General features: G+C 40.3%; 1 long non-coding RNA gene across 1 annotated transcript in view; it reads left to right on the forward strand.

Annotated features, from left to right (window-relative positions):
- The window catches only part of LOC103786160 (uncharacterized), a 356,334-nt gene that overhangs the window by 202,876 nt on the left and 128,181 nt on the right, over positions 1–25,277 (forward strand). The window contains exons 6-13 of the long non-coding RNA XR_008625464.1: positions 5,309–5,411; positions 11,113–11,234; positions 11,393–11,599; positions 12,342–12,392; positions 12,673–12,751; positions 20,122–20,185; positions 20,864–21,064; positions 24,290–24,411. This is a non-coding gene — a long non-coding RNA (uncharacterized LOC103786160). The remainder of the gene's footprint in view (positions 1–5,308; positions 5,412–11,112; positions 11,235–11,392; positions 11,600–12,341; positions 12,393–12,672; positions 12,752–20,121; positions 20,186–20,863; positions 21,065–24,289; positions 24,412–25,277) is intronic.

The following is a 25,277-nucleotide window of genomic DNA, read 5'->3' on the forward strand; positions in this document are numbered from 1 at the left end:
CGCATTTAGTGAGCAAGTGACTCCTGTTTGAGACCAGACTGAATTAAAAATCTTTCCTGAACTTCCCAGTCCCTTATTGTTTTGAGTCAACTCTACTGAATCAGAATTTTGAGAGAAGATTCCTCTTCCCAGAAGCTCATAAACATTTTGAGTAATCAACCTCAAGAAAAAATGCCATGTGCACATACATATGGTACTTTGGCAGTAATTACAGTGGACGCATGGGTCCCTAGGCAGGTGAAGGGGCCTACTAAGGAAATGCCTTCTGAAGACCCTGATTGGATAGTTGGAATGAAGTCATAGTGAACCTGAAAGGGTCTGGTCTCACGGCAAGAAGGCAGAGCTGTTTATTCTGGTGGCCTCTGCCGGTGAGGCCTTGAGGGTTTTACAAAGGTCTTCTGTGACTGTTTGATCTTCAGAACCACTTTCTGGCTGCACAGAGCAAATGATGCTGTGATTTTTAGGATGCAGATTCTGGAGGCAGTGGCTGGGATTCAGATGCCAAGTTTGTTATGTATATTACACATGTAAAAGTGGGCATGTCACTTAATTTTTTGAAGCCTCTGTCTCTTCCGTAAGGTGGAGATGATAATAATGATGATGATAAGGAGGACTTTGGGTAGTTCACTGGCTGGCTGCAACAATTCAGTGGTACATGTTGGGTAAGCACTTAGCACAGTGCCTGTCACAGAGAAAACTCTGAGTAAATGATAACACATTTGCTTAAGATAATATAGCTAGTAGTGATCAGGGTTGAGCCTCTATCTCAGATCATTTGTCAGCTCCAAGTCTGCTTCTCCTTATTACAAATTATAATGCATTCATTTATTCATTTTCTAGCTATCTACTACATATAATTATATAGCTATATATAATTATATATTTTTTCATTTTTTTCTCCTTTCACATAAATTAAGCATCTTTTCAGAGAAATCAGTAACCTGATCAGGAAGTATTTCTGTCAAGTCTTATTTCATAGCAAGATTAGAAGTTTTTTCTTAAGATATACTTGGAAAATTTTGTCATTTAATCAAGGACTTCGCTGTATGCCTACGTGGGATAAAGCTTGCCAATAACTTATGGAAAATTGCTGGTGATTAATCCAGCCCCATTTCTGCCATGCTGCCCCTTGCTCTCTCCAAAGGCCTCTTTCCCTGATCCTGCCCTTCCCAGTGTCTACAATGTGGATTCCTCCCCACCCTCTTATCTCTCAGAGCTGGGTTCAAATGTTGCTTCCTCCATCTTTCCTTCTCGCTTCCCTGACCTCAGTCTTTCTCCCATCTCCACCAAGCTAGCAGTTGCTCTGCTGAAATTCTCACAAAATTGCATTCCTTCCCTTTATTGTACTTACCTCTGTTTGTAAATAATTTGAGGGATTATTTGATTCATATCTGTTTTCCCCATCAGATTATAATGGACAGGAAAACAGGGCCTGGATATTGCATGTCCACTCTTGTGCTTAACTTCTGGTTGAAGCAACAAATAAATGATTTTGTTTGGGCACTGACTCTGTGCCCGGCCCCTAGAGTAACACATGCTCTCATCCTTACAGCAAATTTTCAGGCGGGCAGCATTTTCTTCTTTCTATACTCCAAGGAAGAGGAGGGTCAGAGAGGATAAATAACCTGCCTCGGATCTCAGAGTAGGTAAATGACAGAGACTCCACTGCCTCTGTGATTTCTCTCGAGGCCCAGGGACCCTCAGATGGTGAAAGGCAAGAGTCTGCAAACCCCTGGAGGTCTGGAAGCAGGATTCATGGAGTTCTTTCCCCAGAGAGGAGCAGTCAGTTCCGAGTCAATTAGCAGAGCAATCATCGGAAATCAAGTCCCTGACTAATGAGGTGCCTGAAATTGAGATGTCACTTGTAATCTCTTTTCTCCTAGACTATCTGGATTAAGATTCCAAGGTATTAAGAAATCATTTTTATTTTTCTCAGGGAAATCTAAACACTTCAATGTTAAAAAAAATCTTGTTATTGGGGAGAAAAGTAAAATGGGCTTCAGTATTAACTTCTTAATGATTTTTGAAATATGCAGATCTTGCTGGAGCAGACATGCAAAAATGGTTGGTTTCCAGTGTCCCTTTAAAATCTGGGTTGCCTTGGAGGCTATAAAAATAAAATTCTAAACACAAATTAATCCTGGCAAAGGCTGGGTAGCCATTCTGGATTGAACCAAAATATCTAATTGGCTCAGGCACAGAGGATCAATGCTGTTCTTCAGTTGGTGAACTCCTTATGTGGAGATTAAATGGAATCATAAGATTGTAATTAGTTGTAATTATAGAAATAGTGTCTTCTGGTTTTGTCTGTTTGCTGAGACAGTTGCTTGGGATGGCTTTGGAAAAACTTGTTCCTGAGGCCAGGAAGGGCTCTGAAAAGGAAGTTTTCCAGTCAGCTCTCAAATACCCCACTTATGCCCTCAAACAAAAAATGAGTTGCCTTTAGGATGATTCATTTCAAAGGCTTTTTATTTCTTCTCCCTTAAACTGCAGCTGTTTGGCTCTGCAGGGGTTTGGGGAGGCAAGGAGGCCAGCTATAGGTGCAAAACAGCTTCATCGCTGGAGGGACACCATGCCCAAGGTGGGAATGGTAATAACGATGAAATAGACCCGAGAAACATCCATTCCCTTGGAAAAACCAGGAGTAAGAACCTACTGCTCTTGCACTAGGCCCTTGTCATGCCCACTTTTGTGCTCTTTTCCAGTTACGGGGTTTTAATACGAGGGTAAATTACTACCAGGACGTCTGGAGAACCTCCTCTATGGGAGACTGGTTTTACTCTTCCATTTCCCATCCGATTGCTGAGATTCATTATTCCATTATTTCCTTCCACTCGGTAAGAGAATTCTTGGATGAAAATATCCACCATGTCACTCTTTTTGTAAGCCCATTCTCTAAAGAGATATAAAGTAACATCAGCCCTGCCAGGTCTGCACAAGAAAAAATCTAGAAATCCCTTACCCAAAGCAAAAGTACACTCTTTGTCTGAATCTGGGCCCTATTGAGGTTTAGAAACATAGAAGACAGGGTAAGAGTGCATTTACAGCTTATCTTGGAGCCCTTTGGAAGGAAGCTCTGTCTTGTGAGGTTTCTATTCCTCAGAAGTAATAATAACAAGCAACAATTATATAGCAGTGACTCTGTGCCAGTCACTCAACAGATTTTCATTGCGTGCACACTGTTGTCAACACCATTGAAGCCACTGGGAAGAAGGCAAGGAAACCATTACTGGCCCTATCCCTACCCTTGTGATCTTATATTGCAATGGGGAGCTGGGCTTAAGTGTTTGAAGTTCTGCACACTGGAAAGGGAATTAGACTTGCTGGGTCATTCTGGGAATTACACGGAAGAGGGAGTGGAAATTACAGGGAGATGGATGGGATTAAGTCACCTGTGTAAATTCTAGACCCCACCCTACATCTACTGAGTCAGAAACTCGGAGGGTAGGACCCAGCAAGGCAAGTTTCACAAACTCTACACTGATTCTTATGTGCACTGAAGTTTGAGAACCACCTGGATTTGACATAAGGAGAACACTCTATCCAGTGGAATTTTCCAACAGCAAAATGAGCTGCCACTGCTGATGGCATAGCATTCTCCATTACTGGGTGTGTGCAAACAAGACCACTTGAAACAGAAGGAATGAGGGTGTGAATTTCAGCATTTCCCAAGTGCATTTAATGATGAAATACTTTTATAATTATGAGATGCTGATAGGACATTGATAGGAGCTTGACAATTATGCATTAAAGTCTATTGCAAAAAATACCCCCAAATGAAATAATTGCTGCTGGAAATTGTCAAAAGTTGTTCTTGTACTTTATAACATACAAACAAAACAAATTAGAGTAATAAGGTCATTTAAATTTACTAATACATTAATGTGAAGATTACTAAAATAAACAGCCTCCTCCATTCCCCCTGACCCCCATCCCCCGCCCCAGAAATACCTATGACTGTATCAAGGATGGAAAAATCAAATGCTCTGGTGTTCCTTCCAATCTGGGACAACATACTTTAGAAAAAATACTGGAGGGTAGCAAACACTGTATTTGAAATCACCTTGCCCTTTTCTGTGACTTCTCCAGCTCTCCATCACTTTCTTTTCCTCTTTTCTGGGCAATACTCCATCCTTGCCTCCAAGCCCCCTAGTACCTAGGTGACATGTCTTCATCTCTCTCTCCCATTTGAACCTTCCCAATTTCCTGTGTATTTGCTCCCAGGAGGCTCATGTTCAGTCCCGTAGCCTATCCGCCCTTCTCAGCCCAGTGCTCTTCCCTCAGAGTGCAGTGCAGCCATCTGCTCGGGAACCTGTGCTGATGGGATAGCAGTTGATAATGAGTTACTTGTTCATCTCCTGGGTAACCTGTTTGCTTTTTAACTGGAGCCTCCTAGGGCCAGTGCCTGTGAGGGGAAGAGCTTTAGAAAGTCAGCCTGAGAGAGGGGCACCGTGTGGAGGGAATTTCTCGGTCAAGTTCAAACTTGATCTGTCTAGTATTTTCCAGGTCTCTGGAGTTCCATCTGCCTCCAGAACTGAAGTCAAAGGTGAAACATAACCACCAGCTTGGCCTGAATTTGATAGGGGCTGCAGAAGAGAGGATGTTCTGGCCACACTTACATTACTCCGGCAGTCTCAATCGGCTACCTCCTTGGGGTTATAATTCTGTTGGCTTTTTTCCCCAGTTGGTCCAGAAAGGGGAATGACAAGATGAAGACAGGAAGACAGGAACACTTTTCTCTGCTTTTCCCATAATCTCTGCATGTGAATGGAGACCTGTTTATGGTCACTTATTACCACCCCCTGTCTCTCCCCGATATTTTGGCTTCATTTACAGTGGGGATTAACATGATCTAGAGGCAGCCTTCTGGGTTCTTTTGTGATAATCTAAAAATAAACAAAGCCCAAAGGATCCATTTCTTCTTCCCATTAATTTGAAGAAAGGCAGATGGTGCCCAATAACCTGATTTGAATTGCCAATAAAGTGCGTCATTTTTTTACTAACTTGCCATTAAATTTTAACGGATGGTGTCCATGGTGCAGAATGAGCTCCAAGAGAGGTTATTCAAAGCCCGTGGGGTGGGAGAGTGAGCAGTCAGTCTGTGTCCACACAACCTCCCTGAGGAGGAGGAGATTTGGAGCAAAGAGAGAGGCTGCAGAGGGCTCTGAACTGTTGAGAATCTAGGGAAAAATGCAGAAAGGGGTGAGCTGGCAGGAAAGTGGTAGTTTTCAAGAAGCTTGAGACCCATGTTGTAAATTTGAGGGCACCAACCGTATCTCACCTATTACTACTTCCCCGCTACCATTAGGTGTTCGGAGGGCAGTCACTAAAGGCTGGCTGAAGGAGTGATGCAAACTTTTGATGGGTGGAAAGCATACATTTTAGTGAAGAGGGAAGAAAATACAACCAAGGTAAGAAAAGGAGATACCTCCCACAAGGTACTGCAGAGTTGAAAGAGTCCTAGACTTGGGGACTTGGGTTCTACTCCTGACTCTAACAGTACATCACTGAGAAAAGTCTTATAAGTCTCCAGATGGAGGAAGATAGGTAACAAATTGCTGAAGGGACTTGCCTCCTTCATCTGCAACCAGAACCTGAGACTCCAAAACCTTCTAGTGATACTTCCACAAATGAACACGTTCGCTCTTTGCTTATGTGCTCAGTGAATGGTTTATTGAATTTTCTGACTCAAAATGGTTAATTCTGTTGATTTTTTAAAATGTCAAAATTAAATGGCTGGACTGGAGATCAATAAGATCCTTTTCAACCCTAAAATTCTATGGTGTGTTCTACAATGTTTGTAAAAAGCCAAGTTTTGTTTTGCTAGTGCAGAGTCTCAGGGTCCCCAGGCCAGCCTAATTCAGTTAGGGTATGGGAATACCTTGCTGGGTCATCATCTGGGAGGAGAATAAATAGTAGCATGGCCATCTCTGCTCCAGGAATTAGACATGTTGCTCCAGTGTGCTGGACTTCGGTAGTTTTCCCTGCTTGTTATCCTTTCCTTCTATTCCTTTCAGCTCTCCCCTTTGGAGAACCACCTCTCTGCCATTCTCAATCCATGTGGTGATGGTCAGGCTGAACTTCTCACCCATTAGTCAAGTGGGCACTTGACTAATGTTCAGCCAACCAGAATATTCTACGCCCTCTAGCCACAGTGTTTGCTTCAGGAATGAGAACTTAAGACAGCCTAATGAAAATCAGCCTATAAGGATTTTTGCCACAACAATTGAGAATGAGACTCTCTCTTTTCTTTAGAGTCACTAAACTACATGGATATAAGCTTGAAGCTGCAGGTGGCCATCAACTCTTGAGGGGATCCTGGGCCTGAAAATGAAGGCATAAAGGAAAACAAAACTGAGACATAGAGAGAGATGAATTCCTTGAACATGATGCCTGAAGTTAGATTTGCCCCTGGCTGTTTCAGTCCAATGAGCCAGTAAATTCCCTCTTTTACTTAAGTTTATTTTAATTGGGTTTTGTCACTTGCAATGAGGAATGTCCCAACTAACACAGTCGCCTTGATACTCAGGGTGATATGCAGGGAGAGGAGAAAGAGACACCTGCAATATAGTGAGCAAATTCAGTGAGCAATAGCATAAATACAGCTAAAATACAACTGATCAGTTAATGCTTGACCCATTGTAGTCACAGTGATAATGTGGTGGGGAGGGTTTGGTAAAGCAGAATCCTCAAGCAATTGGCATCAGGGTCATCCAGGGAGGTTTTTTTTTTCTTTCTTTCTTAAGAATTTAGATTCCAGGGCTTTACCCAGACATACTATTCAGAATCTGTGAATAGAGGCCTGGAATTTGCTTTCCTAAAAGATTCCCAGGGTATAAAGTTTGATATTCACTGTCCTAGTAATGAGAGCTCAGACTTTGAAATTAGAAGGTTTGGGTTTATATCTAGTCTCTGCCATTTACTACTTGTATGACCTTGGGCTAATAACCTTCAGTCTCAGCTTTTTCAGTGGTTAATAATGCCTCATAGGGTTGTGAGAATAAATAAGAAAATGTATTCATGTAAAATATTTACCCTGCTGCTTTTTTATATAGGGAAATTTAGAAACTATTGTTATTAATAAAACCTACACCTATAAGAGAAGGGAGCAGACTTAAGAAAATGCAAAAGAAACATATAAGCATTACGTTTGAATTATGGTGCTCCTTGGAATCTATGACATAGCAGGCATAGTGGTTAAGACTGAAGTCTCTGGAGTAGGAATGTCTGAATGAAACTCTGGTTCTGCCACTTACCAGCTATGTGACCTCCTGCTGAGCTGCTTGTGCCTTTGCTTTTTCATCTGTAAAATGGGATTAATATTGGTACTTAACTCACATCTTTTTTGGGGGTAATGATGAAATAAGATCATGAATGAGAAGGGCATAGATGATACTTGCTAGTTTTATTACGACCATTTTCTTCTTTTCCAATTACATTAATGCTTTTCCCTTGTGGTTAACCCCCACATAGCTTTATTCCTCTGAGATCCTCTTCCACTGGCCTCTGCTCTTTTATTAAATAAAGAAATTAGATTCAGAGATGGCCTCCCACTCCCAGCCTTGAACTTGAGTTGAATCTCCCTAGAGAGGGCCCAAGGCTGGGGAATGGTAGAGATACCTGCTTTGTGCTATGGGGCCCTGGTTTCTGTGCTGACAGCCTACGTGCTTGGAGAAGTGTCTGGAACTTCAAGTTGACATTTGCAATGTGTCAAAGCCCTGAGCATTTCCTTTCTAACCGAGCCCTAGGAAACCTCAGGGCCCAATGTATTAAGCACATGAAGAACTCAGGGCCCAATGTATTAAGCAAATGAAGAAAAAGCAGCCGTGTTTGGGCTGTAAGTCATGCTGATGGATGTAGCACTCCAGTCCTGCCTACTATATCTGTGTAGGTATTGAACATCCAAAGATCTGTTCCATACAACTTTTCAAGTGAAAAAAAAAAATAACAGCAAGCCTCATAACAAGAAAATAATTGCAGGAGCAAAATGACAATGTTTGGCAGTGCTGCAAAAGTGCTTGGAAGAATTTGAGGAAATATCTGTACCTGAAATACAAGTTGTGCCTCATCTTCCTCATTTATTAAGTTGAAACATAATATTTAATGTTGCTTTTAATCTGGATTATTTAAGATTCTTAGATTCAAGATTCTATGACATTATCCAAAGGCACTTCTCTTAGGAAGTCTCTCCGTTCCCACTGGTTTCCAACAGTGGGAGGTGGGATGGGTGACATCTGCAGATAAAACCAGGCCGTGCTGTTGAACAGTTGGCAAATCCAAGTGATTCTCTTCTCCCTGGAATGGGTGCAGGGTTGCATATTAATTTACAATTACTCATAAAGTAGACAGCAAAGGCTTCTCTTTTGTCAACACTTAGACATACAAATTAGGTAATATTGAATGGGCAATGAATATTTCATTTCCACCTTGCCTCCTGGTGCCAATCACTGTAAATGAGGCTAGATTAATATCCGAAGTGACTCACACTCTGTTAGGTATCCAAGTCTGGGCCCCTCAGACTCGCTCTATTTTGGCCTTAATTTGTCAGCTGAATTTTCTTAGTGACTATGCAAGACAGAAGCACGAACACATAGTTTACCTCAACTTTATGCTGGACATGAACTTCAGTGTTTCAAAGTGATCTTTGGTTCTGATAATATGGCAGAGCAAACTTGTACAAAGGATGAATAAAAAATAGAAATAGAATTTTTAAAAATACTCCGGCATAAAAGAAAAAAAATCCCCAGGTACAAGAATTGAAGAGAGAAATCAAAGCCAGGGCAGTAATGGAGAGTTGGTATTTCAGCAACATTTTCTGACCCAGATATAAGCCCTAAGAGCTGAAGGTTGGGGATTTAACACCCACTGGGGTACAGGAAATGTGGCCTCAAGCCCTTGCTAGGTAGGGAAAATAGAACTGAGCTTCAGCATAAAGCCATGAGCCTTGAAAAGTTGCATTGTCCATGGGATGGTGACTACAAAAACTCCACATCTGAGTCCAGGAAAGAAGCAAGTAAGCTTGCCACCCATCTAGAACCCCAGTTAAAAAAAAAAAAAGAAAGAAAGAGAAGCTGTGTCCAAAAAATCAAAACCGCAGGTCTGGGCCACATATGGGCATGGTATCTAAATGTATACCAGTGATAAGTTAGCATAGATTGCCTAAGTCTATGAAACCCCTAGGATATAAGGGGAAATTGTGAAACTGCATTGTTGGGACATTTTTACAAATCAGGGCATGAAGTACTCACACCCAGAAATTTACCATCATAAGGAAGATACTAAATGCTTCAAAAGGATAATTAGCACCTTAAAGATTCGAAATAATAGAAATATCTTTATGAGACTATAAAATAAGAGCATTTAAAATTATTAAAGATAGAAGAAGTAGTATGATACAAGAAGCAGAAAATTCAAAAGAAATATATAAATAGGACTCATGCATAAGTTGGTTTGCCCAGAACGGAGGGATTTCTCAGGAGACAAGATTCTCAATACTAAGGGAGACTCTCATTAGGCAAGGCATGTGGTGGTCATGTTACTTCCACTGGGTAACCAAAGAGGTTTTAATGAAGAGACCGTTTACAAACGTGTGGACAGAATTTGGGGAAACCAGCAAGGAACAATATAGCGCCCTGGACCTAACCACAGGGAGCCACTACTACCAACTCTGGGAGGGAAACGGCCGACAGAAGGCAGGACTAACTTGCAGCTCCCACTCAGGCAGGCAGAGCAGCGTGTGGAGACCCACATCGTAAACTTTTGCTCCATTACTATCCTCAAATCTGAAGGGGCAAGGAGAGGGTGCCATTACTGAAACTCCGATAAGCCCCACGGAGAAGCCCTTAATGGAAGGAAATAGGAAAGAAGCAAGGAGAATAAGCACACCATTTTCACTCTCCACCTACCTTCCCTCTGAACTCCTGTTGAGACCTCCCATTGGCCAGACTCAGCTAAAAGCCAGAGAGCAAAGAAGTTCTTTGACCTAGTCTACACAGGCCAGCCTCCTGAAACACAGAACAAGAAGGGTGCAGAATGGATCTTGAAGGGTAAACGAAAAACAGTCGGGACCAAAGCACAATGAAATTGACCATCTGAATACTTGTATATAAAACCTTGCAAGTTAAAGCAGGTTGTGCAAAACCAGAGTTAGGAGGAAAATAGCAGGCTAAAAGTTAGAAGAGCTGAGCCCTGGTGACACCTTTGGTATTTACAATCAGTGTGACTTTGAGAAAGTGTCTTTGTTTACTCAAGTTTCTATATTATTAATTAAGAATGAGGCTGGGCATGGTGGCTCATGCCTGTAATCCTAGCACTTTGGGAGGTTGAAGTGGGTGGATCACTTGAGCGCAGGAGTTTGAGACCAGCCTGGGCAACATGCCAAGACCCTGTCTCTACCAAAAGAATACAAAAATTAACCAGGCCTGGTGGCACACACCTGTAGTCACAGCTACTCGGGAGGCTGAAATAGGAGAATCGCATGCAGCTGGGGAGGTCAAGGTTGCAGTGAGCCATGATTGTGCCACTGTACTCCAGCCTGGGTGACAGAGTGAGATGCTGTCTAAAAAAAAAAAAAAAAATTAACAGTGAAATTTTTCTAGAATAGAAGTCTCACACTGGAAGCCCTTGGATCAAATCTTAGTGGAGTATATTGTTTACAGAATGTTTTAGACTAAATCTGAATAATTCAATAACATTGAAAAATTGAGGAAAATTCATAAAATAATGTGGATTTCTAGCTTTCTTTGTGTTTTCGTTTGGCAACAATTGTCTAAAGGCAAGGTCCTCACTCCCAGTTCTACACCGACCATCCCTTCTGGCCCACTTCACTCATTTCTGTTACCTGCCTGCAGCCCTGTGGGAACTGGTATTTGCAACCTTGAATAGCACGTTCAGCTTTCAGGTTTAACAGTCTGTGAAATTTAAGGCATCACTGTAGGTTTTGACTATGAACATGGGCTTTCTGAGTTTTTTAATCGAGGTGGATTGGGAAGTTGGCAGGTGGCTTTTTGCATATCTTCCTTTACATCTTAAACACAGCACATATGCAGTTTTATGAAGCATATGGTTTTCCATGTGCATAACTACACTTTGTTGATTTTTCCTTTTCCTAAGTTCTCCAAAAGCCCAGTAGAATAAACACAAGCTGCCACTTGGAAAACAATTCTGAAGAAAAGCCCATCTGGGGAGAAAAAGTGAAGCAATCCAAAAAGCCGCCAAGTGACCACATTTCTGGAGTAAGTTTTTACAGTTCACAGAGACTATGACTCTTTTCTCCCCTTGGCATGATATATGATGAGCATGGTGTCAAACAGCTCGTGGTGACATTGCCTTTGCTCTTTGGGCTTGTGGCAGGGAATGGGTGAAAAAGGCAAATTCAACCTTTCTGTGGCAGACCTTGATTGGAAACAACGTGTGAACATTTTACCTGGTGATGAGCCCTGAGTTTTACATCAGCCAACAGCCATGGCAGCAGATGACAGAAAAAAACGGAATCTTTTCCAGACTTGGAGAAAGATAAATCTGAAAAGGAGTTTTTCCCTATAGACCAGCTCTGCTTATGAGATACTCACTGTGAGTTGTCAAATCAGGGAACTTTGAGGTAAGCATTAATGAGAATTGCACTAACTTTCCCTGAGGGACCAAGAAACTGGGATTCTCTAGCCAACATTTTGTCCTGAGAACGATTGCTCACCCAGCTCCATGGAGGATTTTCCCTTCAGCCCATCCCTCAGGGCTTACCCTGTGCACAGTTTCAGCTACTACTGGAAAATGACTCAAAGAATTAAAGTGTTGAAATAGATGCCCCTAACTCCTTTGCTAGAATAAACAAGGATTGTGGGTAGAGTGTAAATTATTAAAATGCATTAACTTTCTCCTGGACAAGTCTGGTGCTAATCACCTTTGCCGCGAGGAAAGATAAATGGGTTGTGCGTGTTGCAGGCTGAACTGGCACCTGACGAAATCGTGAAGTAGCAAAGTTTGTCTTGATGATTCCTGTTCCAGAACATCTCCTATTCCCTTTCTGGAGTCCTTTTGTTGTCCACCGTTTCCCATTCCTGTGCCTTCCTGTTGCACACCTGATACCTCCTATTAGCTTTATATGCCTGTCTCCCCTCCAAGCGCAGCTGTCCCCTGGCCCTCATCAAGGCTCACTTCTCCTCTGTGCCACTATGTCAATGAGATTTCCTGATGGATAGGGTGATCTATAATTTAGTATCCAAAATTGGACACGTTTGAGAGTAAAAGAGAGTTAATAATAATCATCATAGTCTGTTTGGGCTGCTGTAATAAAATAGTATGGACTGGGTAGCTTATAAGTAACAGACATGTCTTTCTTACAGTTCTGGGGCCTGGGAAGTCCAAGATCAAGATGCTGGCAGATTCAGTGTCTGGTGAGGGCCTGCTTTCTGATTCATAGATGGTGCCTTCTCACTGTGTCCTCACATGGTGGAAGGAGCAAACAAGCCTCTTTGGGCCTCTTTTATAAGGAAACGATCCCATTCATGAGGGTGGAACCTTGCAAAATGCCCCACCTTCTAATACTATCACCTTGGGAGCTAGAATTTCAACCTATGAATTTTTAGGGGGACATAAACTTCACATGATATCAATCATTATACCTACATGACAACATTTTACTCCATCCCCAAGAGTATATTTGTATTTCCACAGGGTCTTCTAATGATATTTTGTCTTGACTCCGAAAGGGACCCTTAAGGTTGAAGATTCTGATATTCTGACATAGTAGCAGGTGAGCTCAACAATTTGGGGGCAGGTAAGGCTTTTGTAGCAAATCAAAGCAAACCATGTAAGTGTCTAGGGAGTCCCATTTAGAAATAAATAAATCTAACACCTACCTTTGGAAACTTTTAGTTTAATTTGGAAAGTCAGGACCAACAGGGATGAAAAGTGTTTGAGACAGGTTTAGAGAAAAAAGTAATGGGTGTCACTTTTTAATTAAAACAAACTTTAAACCTCCATCCTCTTCACCCCTACAACAACAACAACAACAAAATACTAAACTATACTATTTATGGAGGTGGGAACTTACCTTCTATGGGCTGGCAAAAGTAAGTAGATTGACCAAAAAATAGCAAGGATTATTAATAAATGCTATGAGAGAAACAAACTAAGGGCGAAGACAACCAAGTAGGGCTACTTCAGGTACAGTCAAGAAAAGCCTCTCAGACAAGCTGGCATTAGTCTTAGACCTGAAGTATGAGGATGGCCCAGCCATGTGAAGGAGCAGGGGACAGCACCCAGGACAAGAAGACAACACATGCAAAGGCTGTGATTACTGGGGTGAGCTTGAGGTGCCTGGAGGATGGTCAGGGAAAGATAGTGTGGAACAAAGTAAATTGGAAAGGCAGGCTGGAACCCTGAAAGTCTCCATAGAGTCTGGATTTTATTCTAAGTGTAATGAGGATCACTTGAAGTTTATGAAATTTACATATGCTGAAATGTACAGAGCTTGAGTGTGCCATTCTACCAGGAGTGATAAGTCCATATGCCCTACAACAAATTCCCTAGTCACAACATAGAATATTCCCATCAACCCAGGAAGTTCCCTTATGCCTTTTTCCAATCAATTACCACCCCCAATAGGCAATCACTCTTCTGATTTCCATCACCATATATATGTTTTGCCTATTCTTAACTTCATATAAATAAAATCATACACTATGTATTGTTTTGTGTCTCGCTTTCCCTCAGCATAGTGTTTTTGAGATTCATCCAAGTTGTTCATTCCTTTGTATTGCTAAGTAACATTCTATTGTATAAATGTTCATAATTGGCTTATCCATTCTGTGGAAGGGCTTCCCCCAGCCCCCAGGTTTTGGCCATTGTAAATAAAGCTGCTATAAACATTTCTATATAAGTCTTTTTGAGGACTTCTCCTAGGTAAATAACTAGGAGTGGAATTGCTGGATCACAGACTAGGTATATTATTATTTTCTTTTATGTTTTGAATTAATTAGCTTTATTGTGGTATAATTTACATACAATAAAATTCACCCTATTTTAAGTAAATTATTTGATGAGTTTTGACAAATACATGCAGTGTGTAACCATCACCACGATCATAATATGGAACTTTTACATCATTCCCCAAATTTTCTCATGCCTCTTTGCAATCAATGTCCTTCCCCTACTCATTGTCCTTGGCAGTCATTGATTTGCTCTCTGTCATCACAGTTTTACATTTCCTAGACTTTCATATATTAATGAAATCATATGTTATACTGTCTTTTATGTCTCACTTCTTTTACTTATAATGCTTTTGATATTTATCCATATTGATACATGTATTACTAGTTCACTCCTTTAAATTGCTGAGTAGTATTCCATTGTATGGATATGATACCATTTGTTCATCCATTCATTCATCAGTTGATACACATTTAGGATGTTTTCAGTTTGGGGCTGTTATGAAAAAAGTTGCTATAAATATTTAAATATGATTTTTAAGAGTGAAATTGCTTAGTTATGTGCTAAGTATATGTTAACTTATATGAAAGTGAAAAATATATTCCAATGTAGCTGTTCATTTTACATTTCCACTAGCAATGCCAGAGAGTTCCAGGGGCCTCACAACCTTCTTAAATTTTGACAATTCTAGGCCGGGCACAGTGGCTCATGCCTGTAATCACAGCAGTTTGTGGGAGGCCAAGGAGGGAGGATTGTTTGAGCCTAGGAGTTTGAGACTAGCTTGAGCAACATAGTGAGAACCCATCTCTACTAAAAATATAAAATAAAATAAAATTTGACCATTCTAGTTAGTGTGTAGCAGGATGTTATTTGATTTTTGACAATTTGATTATGGTTTCTCTAGGTGTCAGTCTCTTTGGCTTTATCTTACTTGGAGTTTGTTGAGCTTCTTGGATATGTAGGTTAATGTCGTTGTTGGTTTTTTTTTTTTTTTCATCAAATGGAAAATTTGGCGATTATTTCTCCAAATACTCTTTCTACCCCTTACCTACCTTGTCCCCACTCCCATTTGGCATCTCTTGGTATGCTTGGTGTTATTTCATGGGTCTCTGATGTTCTGTTGATTTTCCTCCATTTTCTTCCCTTTTTATTCTTCAGACTGAGTCATTTCAATTGACCTATCAAGATGCTAATTAATATTTACAAATTCTTTCTTTAGCCAGTTCACACATGTGGTAGAGCCCCTCTGGTGGATTTTCGCTTCAGCTATTATGCTTTTCTACTCCAGAACTTGTATTTGGTTCTTTTACATAATTTCTATCTCCTTAGCGATAGTCTCTATTTGGTGAGCTATTAGTCTCATAATTTCCTTTAGTTTTTTGGACATGGCATATTTTAGTTCTTTAAAGACATTTAAAATAACTGATTTAAATTATTTGTCTAGTAAGTCTAATGTCTGTGCTTTTTCAGACAGTTTCTATTGATTGCTTTTTTTCCCTGTATATGGGTCATATTTTCTTATTTCTTTACATATTTCATAATTTTTTGAAAACTGTTATTTTAAATAACATAATGCTGCAAATCTGGAAGTCAGTTTCTCTCCCCTTTCTAGGGTTTTTTGTTGTTGTTGCTGCTTTCTGTTGTAGTTATTGTTTGTTTAATGAACTTTACTGACCTAATTCTATCAAATCTGCATTCTTTTTTGAGGGTGGCCACTGAAGTCACAGCTTAATTAGCTTACTGGACAGCTAATGACTGTGCAAATATTGTCTTAAGTGCCTAGAACAAATAAGTCACCCAGTTTTTGCAAAGCAGCTATGTGTGACTACAGGAGCATTCTCTGAACACTTAGCAAGAGAGTTGACAGCTCCACCTCAGCCCTCAATTTCCTCTTTCATGGAGCCTCATGGTCAGCCAGAAGTGAGAGCTTAGGGCCTTCTCAGGCCTTTCCTGTCACTGTCCCATGCACATGGCTTCTTAGATATTCAGGAATATGTCAGAGCTTTTCAGAGCCCCTATGGACATCTCATTCCTCAGATTTTCCCTTTAGGCTCTTTGGTTAATCAATTGTTTGCCCAAGCTTTATCCAGTAGCTCAGACAGCCATGATGATAAGCAGCTGCCAGTAACTATCTCTGACAAATGCCCCCAGGGAGGCACTGGCTGTGCTCTGACTCAGGTCAAATAAATACAGCCTTGCTATTGAAGTCTTCCAGGGAACCACCAGACAGGTCAAATGACAATTCTTTGGGAGTGGGATTTTAAAGGAGCTCTAACCCTACCTATTCTGCCCCTTCCAGTGGCTGCCAGGTTGCTGGTTTTCACTGTGATGTGGGGCTGTTAGTTTTCAAGGCTAAAGTGAAGCTGGAGAATGGGGATGGGAGTAAGTCAACTTACAATGCCACAAAGCTCATTGTTCTTCATAAGGTTCACCTGTTTTTCTTGAATAACTGCTTCCCAGATTCACATAAGACTTTGGTTAATTCCTAGAATTCTGAAAGAGTTAATCCTGACCATTATTGCAAGTTTTCTCATTGCTTTTACAGAGGAATTTTCAAAGATGCTTACTTTGCCATTTTTCTCACTTGGCTTTATTTTGCATTGTCCTAATGACTGATGATATTGAAGAGCTTTTCATATGCTTTTTTGTCATTCTCATAGACTGGGGAAACATCTGCCTAAATCTTTTTACATTAAAAAATTACATTACATTCTTGTTAATGAATTTTGAAAATTCTTTCTATATTTTGTATACAAACATATCTCTCTACCAGAGATATGTTTGGCCAATATTTTCTCCCAGTTTGTAGCATGTATTTTCAGTTTTGTAATGGTATATTTTATAAAGCAATTTATTTTTATTTGGCTGAAGTCTAATTTATCATTTTTTTTTCCTTTTATGGTTAATGCCTGTGTCCTGTCTAAGAAATCCTTCCCTAACCTAAGGTCACAAGGTTTTCTTCTAGAAGTCTTATAATGTTAGTTTTATGATTAGGTTTATGATCCACTTTGAGTTAATTTTTGTATCTGATGTGAGGTTCATTTTTGTAAAGGTATATTCACTTGTTCATGAACCATTTATTGAAAAGACTATCCTGCTCCTCATTAAATGTCTTTCACACCTTTATCAAAAATCAATTTACCATATGTAGTGATTCTATTTCTGGATCCTCTATTCTGTCTCATTTTTGTGTATGTCTATGCTTACACCATTATCACACTGTTTAATTAAAATAGTAAGTCTTGAAATTATATGGTATAAGTCTTCTAATTTTGTTTTTTTTTGATAGGTGCATATTTATAAAAAACTTCCCACAGTATTCCAAAGTAGATGTGCCATTTTATCCTCCAAACAGCGATGTATTAGAGTTCCAGTGGTTTCCAAAGCCCCTGTCAACATTTGGATTGTCTGTCCTTTTTGATTTTAGCTATCCTAATGGGTATGAGATAATATCTCATTGAAATGTTAATTTGCCTTTCCTTGATAATTAATGACTTAGAGCACCTTTTCATTTGCTTTCTGTCCTTACATATGTCTTCTTTAGTGACGTGTTTTGTAAAGTTTCTTTAATTGAGGTTTCGGTCTTTTAATTATTGATTTGTAAAATGATTTTATATATTCTGGAATATAAATATATATATTATATATATTTATTATATATATAATATATTTATTATATATATATTATATATATAATATATATATAAACATTTCCCCCCACTCTAAGACTTTTTCTTCTTTTTTTTTTTTTGTCTGAGACAGAGTCTTGCTCTGTTGCTAAGGCTAGAGTGCAGTGGTGTAATCTTGGCTCACTGCAATCCCCGCCTCCCAGGTTCAAGTGATTCTCCTGCCTCAGCCTCTCCAGTAGCTGGGATTACAGGCCTGCGCCACTATGCCTGGCTAATTCTTGTATTTTTAGTAGAGATGGGGTTTCACTATGTTGACCAGGCTGGTCTTGACCTCCTCACCTCATGATTCTCCAGACTCGGCCTCCCAAAGTGCTAGGATTACAGGCGTGAACCACCATGCCCAGCCTCTTCCATTTTCTTAGCTGTGTTTTCTGATGAGCATTAAGCTTTTAATTTTGATGAAGTCCATTTGATTTTTTTCTTTAATCATTAGTGCTTTTTGTTTTGCCTTTCCCAAGGTTGTGAGTGACTTTCTTAAGGTTTTAAAATAGAAACAGCACACTTTTAGCTTTTATGTTTGGATTTATGATTCATTTTGAATTATATTTTTGGCCATTATAGTGGTTAGTTGTTGTTTTTTCCAGATGTTTATCCAGTTGTTTCTGAGCCAGCTCCTTTCTCGCTTTGAACTGCCTTGGTGCTTTCTTGAAGCATTTTTTTTCTTAAATTTTTATTTTATTTAATCTTCACAACAATGCCACTGGGTTAATATTAGCACCATTATATTTATTTATTTATTTATTTTATGATACTTTAAGAATATACATCCTTGAAGCATTTTAAGCAGAGAAGTACTATGATGCATTTGCTGATGTGAGGAATATGGACTGGAGGTAGTAGGGAGATCAGTTAGGAGGCGACTGCAGCAGTCCAGGAGTGTTGTGATCGTGGTTGCAGTCAAGGCAGCAGTAGTGGAGATGGGGAGAAGAGGAAGTCACATTGTTAGTCCAGATTGTTGGACACTGATTTGTGTTGATCCTGCATGCTTCCCACTTTCACCAGTCTCTACAGTTTCAGCACACAGAAAGGGACAACACAACGTGATAGGCCAATTCCGTGAATGATGAGTCAAGTGTTAGCAGTTTCAGTCCAGGCTCTGCCACTAAATCTTAACTAACCTTATGAAAAGAGCATTTTCTCATAAAAAACTAGGTCATTAATGATGTCGTCTTTCATATTAAAATGATATAATTCTATGCTGTTCTCTGAATGCTCCAGGAAAGGTGGCCAATGAATTCCTGATGTCAATAAACTCTTTTTTATCTTTACCTTATCTGAGCTCTCTGTAACACTAGGGACTTCACCAACCATTCCTTTCCTCTTGAAATTCTCATTTTCCTGGGCTTCCATGCCTCTACTCTCCTGATTCCCCAGTTTTCTCTCTGGTCAGTTTTTCCCAGTCTCCATTGCTGCTTCCACTCCATTTGCACAACTTCTAAATGTTGGCCTTACCAGGAGTCTTACCGTGGGCACATTCTAATTCCACATCTCTTCTGGGTCATCTCTTTCATATTCATGACTTCAGGTATCTAGATACTGTTTCTTCAGGTATCTAGATGCTATTTTACATATTGCTTTTTTCTTTTTTTGAGACAGAGTCTTGCTCTGTTGCCCAGAGTAGTGACGCAATCTCGGCTCACTGCAACCTCCGCCACCCAGGTTCAAGTGATTCTCATGCCTCAGCCTCCCAAGTAGGGGGGACCACAGGCTCAGGCCACCACACCCAGCTAATTTTTGTATTTTTAGTAGAGACAGGGTTTCACATGTTGGACAGGCTGGTCTCAAACTCCTGACCTCATGTGATCCACCCACCTTGGCCTCCCAAAGTGCTGGGATTACAGGGTGATACTATTTCACACATTTCTATCACCAGATGATGTCTTTCTCTCTTGAATTCTGAACTTACATAGTTAACGTTTACCTGGTCATCTGTACCCAGCTATGTCCTAAGTCCAAAATTTAACTCATTAACGTACCCTCCAAAACAATCTCCCCTCCTTGATTCCTGTTTTGATGACTTCTATTTCTACCTACCCAACCTCCCAAGTCAGATGCCTGAGAGTCATTCTAAACTCCTTTCTCTCCTTGACTATCCACAACCAATCCCAAACACTTCCCTTCCCTTTCCTAAATATTTTTCATGTTCTTATCCACATTGGAAGGCTTATGAAAAAGGGTCACTATTAGTAATAATGCAAAGATAACCAGCGTAAACCAGGACGATTCTGGGCAAACAGCAATGTATGATTAGCCTAAAGTTGAGAAACAGAAATAATTCATTCCAGAGTGGTTTGAGAAAGCACATTGCTCTCGAAGAACTGAGAGAATTACAGTCTGCTTGGTCTAGGGTGTGTGGTGGGGACTTATACAGTGAGAGATGAAGCTGGAAAAGTCATTGCAATACCAGATTCTGCAGGTGTAAAATGTTTCTCACCTTGAAATTATCCATGAGTGGTAGACGGTACTGGTTGCTTGCTTAGAATTCATTTTCTTTCCTTCCTAGCAAAAGTCATCTCCCATGTAACCACATGCTTCAGGAGAAGCTGACCCTACACCTAGCTCCACTGGTGAGTCTAATTGGGCCAAGGGTCGTCTTGGTCCCTTTGCCAGAGATTGGCTCATGGGGTGAATGATCCAACTCCAGCCAATGAAACATTAGGGGAATCTGCTGAAGGATTTCCAAAAAGAGTTTCCTCATTCCAAACAGAAAACCATAAGAAAGGAATGTCATGCCTATAATTGCTGCAGCTATTTTAATTCCAAGTATGAGGTTGAAACAATCATGGATGGCCAAGTGAAGAGATGGAAAAAGCAGGATTCAGGATAACTTTATGAGTTGCTAAGTTACCAACCCCTGCCCTACTTCTAGACTTCTGAAATATGAAATGATACTTGCTTTCTTACTTAAGTTGGGTTTTTCTGTTACTTATAGCCAATGACACTCTGATATGCCATGAAATTTAAGAATGTGCAGTAATGGCCTTGACTTTCACAGAACTGGAAGGAGTGTGACTGCCATGTCACTTACTGTCACTATCACTTGTTTGACAATTACGGCTGCTATTTATCTTACCTTGTGTTGTTGCTTATCTTTCCATATGATTATGTTGAATATCCATCTAATCTGGAACTTTAAAAAATCAAAGTCAGTGATAGATCTTTTACTTCTTTGTAGGCCCATAATCCATTACATAACCCACACATTTTTGTCAATTATTGACTTCCCCCTTATTCTACCCACATAGATTTTTTTGGAAGATGACCAAAATGCTATCTCTATTTGGAGATAATAATTAGTCTCATCTTCATTGGCTTCCTCTTGAATGCGGAGGGAATTATCAGATGAGTACATTGGAACATGGTCGCCATGTGGCCTGCTGCCCCCGTGTACCACTTGGAGACCAGCCTAGCATGGAAATGACCAGATGTTGGAAGCTGAGCTACTGGTGAGTGAAATAAATAAGTTAGCTGTCCCACTTCCCATCTGCATGGACAGCTTCTGCATTGCGAAACTACAGGTGCTTGTCATTTCACATGGCAGCAGTTAATCTCTTAACCCCTTCCTAAACTTGGCATTGGAAAGCCCTAGATGGCCAATTAGGCTGTGTGAGTGTATGTACACTAGTGCCCATCTGCCACAGGAATGGAAGCAGTGGCTCAACTCACATCAGTACCCAGATACACAGATGCTCCGGGATCTGAGGAAGTGACCTATAGAAAATAAAAAATGACCAGGTAAAGGCAATACAAAGGGAAGTAGAGGGGCTTATTAGGCAGCTCTGGACAAGCAGAGAAAAGTGATGGTTCAACACGTAGGGTGCACCAAAAATGGGCTTGTTTCACTGGCTATTTGAACACAGAAGCAGGGCTGTCTCTCTCTCTCTCTCTTTCTCTCCATTCATTAATTATTTTTCTGAGTAGACTAATAATATATGCTTTTTGTGAAACACTTGAGAAATGGAAGAAAGTATAAGAAAAAAATAAAAATCACTTGTACATGTATCTTCTAATATTTCATTATATCTATACAGGCCCTTTTCTTTCTAGTTTTGTGATCATTTATTCAGTCAACATTTCCACAAATATTTAATGTATTTTGTATGTGTCAAGCACCATACCAGGCACTAAGAATATAGTCGTGATCAATAACTGGCATAATTCCTTATCTCATAGAACTTTGGGTCTAGCAGAAGTGACATATAAACACACAACTGCATTAAGAATTATTTAATCTCAAATTTCACAAGCTCTGCAAAGAACAAGTACTAAGTCTTGGGAAGAATTGGGAAGCCTGGATGTAGGGAGTGCACCTAAAAGAAAAACTTTGAAGCTGAGACTAGACTAGTCAGAAACTGCTGGCCAGGGGTGAATGTGTTGGTCCTAGAGGGATAGAGTAGGGGCACGCTAGGAATAGAAAGGAAAATTGCTGGTGGAGGGAACAGCTTGCCTGAGGTCCTGATGAGGAGACAGTGACTAGATGGGGGTGAAATGGCTTTGTGGAAATTAGAAAGAAAAATGGAGCCAGATCCTACAAGACAAGTGTTGACAAACAATAGCCCAGAGGCCAAATCCAGCACCCCACCTGTTTTTGTAAATAAAATTTTATTGGAACAGAGCCACACCCACTCATTTATATGTCTGTGGTTGTTTTCACACCATGCTGGCAGTGATGAATAGTTGTTACAGAGACTGCAGGGTCCACAAAGCTTACAATATTTACTATCTGGCCCTTTCCAGAAAACTTTGCTGAACCCTGCTATGGGGTTTTGTGGCTGGATGTATGGTGGAATTCTTTTATCACAAGTACAATGGAAAGGCTTTGAGAGGAAAGCAAGGAAGACATCATCAGATTTTTCTTTAAAAGAACTCTAGCTATGAAAGCATGTAGAGATTAGAACTGGGGACTCTGGGTGGATATTGGGCATCTAAGAGTATCCAGGAGACAGTGGTCGATGGTTTGGACTCCATTTGTGCCAAGTGGGCACGGGAAAAAAGATTTGAGATCTCTTTAGCATTTGTATCAGACAGGACTTGGTGGCTGATTAGGGAGGGGAAGTAAGGATAGAGAGGTGTTCAGGAACACCCAGGTTTCTGCCTGGTGCACCTGCATGGATGAGGGTGTCATCAACCAGATGGGGAGCCATGGAGGAGAAGCAAGATTGAGAGGGAAAGTCAGGAGCTTTTAGCGCCTGTCTACTTTAATCACAATGGGTAATACAATAAATCCCCTACTAATGAACATGTAGATTTTTTCTATTATTTTTCTTTTTTAAATAATGCTGCAGTGCAGCAAAAGGAACAGTCAGCAGAGTAAACAGACAACCCACAGAGCGGGAGAAATCTTCACAATCTATACATCTGGCAAAGAACTAATATCCAGAATCTACAGCGAACTCAAACAAATCAGTAAGAAAAAATAAACAATCCCATCAAAAAGCGGGCTAAGCACATGAATAGACAATTCTCGAAAGAAGATATACAAATGGCTAACAAACATATGAAAAAAATGCTCAAAATCACTAATGATCAGGGAAATGCAAATCAAAACCACAATGCAATACCACCTTACTCCTGCAAGAATGACCATAATAAAAAAATAAAAATAAATAGATGTTGGACTGGAGGCAGTGAACAGGGAACACTTCTACACTCCTGGTGGGAATGTTAACTAGTACAGCCAGTATGGAAAACACTGTGGAGATTCCTTAAAGAACTGAAAGTAGAACTACCATTTGATCCAGCAATCCCACTACTGGGTATCTACCCAGAGGAAAAGAAGTCATTATTTGAAAAAGACACTTGCACAGGCATGTTTATAGTGGCACAATTCACAATAGCAAAATCGTGGAAGCAACCCAAATGCCCATCAGTCAACGAATGGATAAAGAAACTGTGTATATACACACACACACATATATACACACACACATATATATATAAACATATATGTATATACACACATATATAAACATATATACGCATACATATACATATATATATACACACACACACACACACACACACACAATGGAATACTATGCAGCCATAAAAAGGAATGAATTGACAGCATTTGCAGTGACCTGGATGACATTGGAGACTATTATTCTAAGTTAAGTAACTCAGGAATGGCAAAGCAAACATCATATGTTCTCACTGATACGTGAGAGCTAAGCTACGAGGATGCAAAGGCATAAGAATGATACAATGGACTTTGGGGACTTGGGGGAAAGGGTGGGAGGGGAACAAGGGATCAAAGACTACAAATATAGTGCCATGTATACTGCTCGGGTGATGGGTGCACCAAAATCTCACAAATCACCGCTAAAGAACTTACTCATGTAACCAAATACCACCTGTACCCAAATAACTTATGGAAAAATAAAATAAAATAAAAATAATGCTGTGATGAATTCATTTGTGCATATATCTCATTGTTTCCTTAGACTACAATCCTAAAAGCAGAATGGCTGGATAAAAGACTACACACATTTTTAATCTCTTTGATCCATATTGCTAAATTGTCCTCCAGAATGTTATTTCAATTTATACTTGCACCAGTGTGTGCTGCTGCAGCCATTTTTGGTTCAATAGGCACCAAATTGTTCTAGGGTTGGGTGTCAGAATCTGTCCTATGTCTTAAAATAAAACAAAAAAATCTCTATTGCTTCCAGCTCGAGGTATTAATGCTTGAAAGATATTCCATGTTCGAAGGGATTTTTGTGGTGCTGGCCTATAAGTTGACCTTTCTGAGGTGAATAAGAAACATTCTTCAAAACTGTGGTTGACATCCAAGGTAGGAATTCTGGCACAAGAATCTTTCGAGTTCCATCTCTCTTTGGTGTGATAAAAGGTAACTTACAACCCGAGTCACAATAAGCCCCTAATACATGTGAGCTGGTGTTCCAGGCCACATCTTCTGTCTGTCTCCAGAGAGGATTTTGTTTTTTGTGGCACACCCATCACCTGCCACACTCCACAGCCACACTCCACAGCCACACTCCACAGCCACACTGCACACTCCACAGTTTCAGCTGCCACCTAGTAGCAGCCAGACTCATGAAGCCTTTTGGCACAAGGCGTAGGTTTGCAGCATTAGGGAAGCCTTCTGGGGTGACCATGTCAGGAAAGGGAGGTCTGATGTTGAAGCCAGGCAGCCTTGGATATGAATCCCAGTTATATCTATTAGTTGTTTTCTATCTTGTTAGGTCACGTAACTGCTCTGCCTTCACTTTCTTGTCTGTAAAATGGGAGATTTTTATAGCTAGCTCAGAAATTGTTTGGAAGAGTAGTGACAAGGCCCAGCAGATGCTGAAAAATAAAGCTGGGGAGTGGGAGAGGGTCTGTGGAATTTGGGGGGCTTCTGCCCTCTGCACTTCAGCCCCCTAAACTCTGAGACCCTAAAGTCTCAGAGTTAATCACAGCTCAATACACCAAATTAATCATAGCCCTTTATTCAAGAAGGAAGAAATAATGAGTGAGTTTAATTTTTCAATCCCACTTTAGGCGGTCAGCTCTCAACCCTGAGTTCTAGTTTGATTGCACTGTGGTCAGCTCTCAAGTAGAGGAAGATAATCATGGGTAAGGCATGCTGCAGGGCCTGTTTTCTGCAGATGTCTTTCTCACTAGCCGAATGTTCCACCTGAAATTCCAGCATGTATC

The sequence above is a fragment of the Pan paniscus genome, chromosome 4 (assembly GCF_029289425.2).
Source record: "Pan paniscus chromosome 4, NHGRI_mPanPan1-v2.0_pri, whole genome shotgun sequence".
Lineage (NCBI taxonomy): Eukaryota > Metazoa > Chordata > Mammalia > Primates > Hominidae > Pan > Pan paniscus.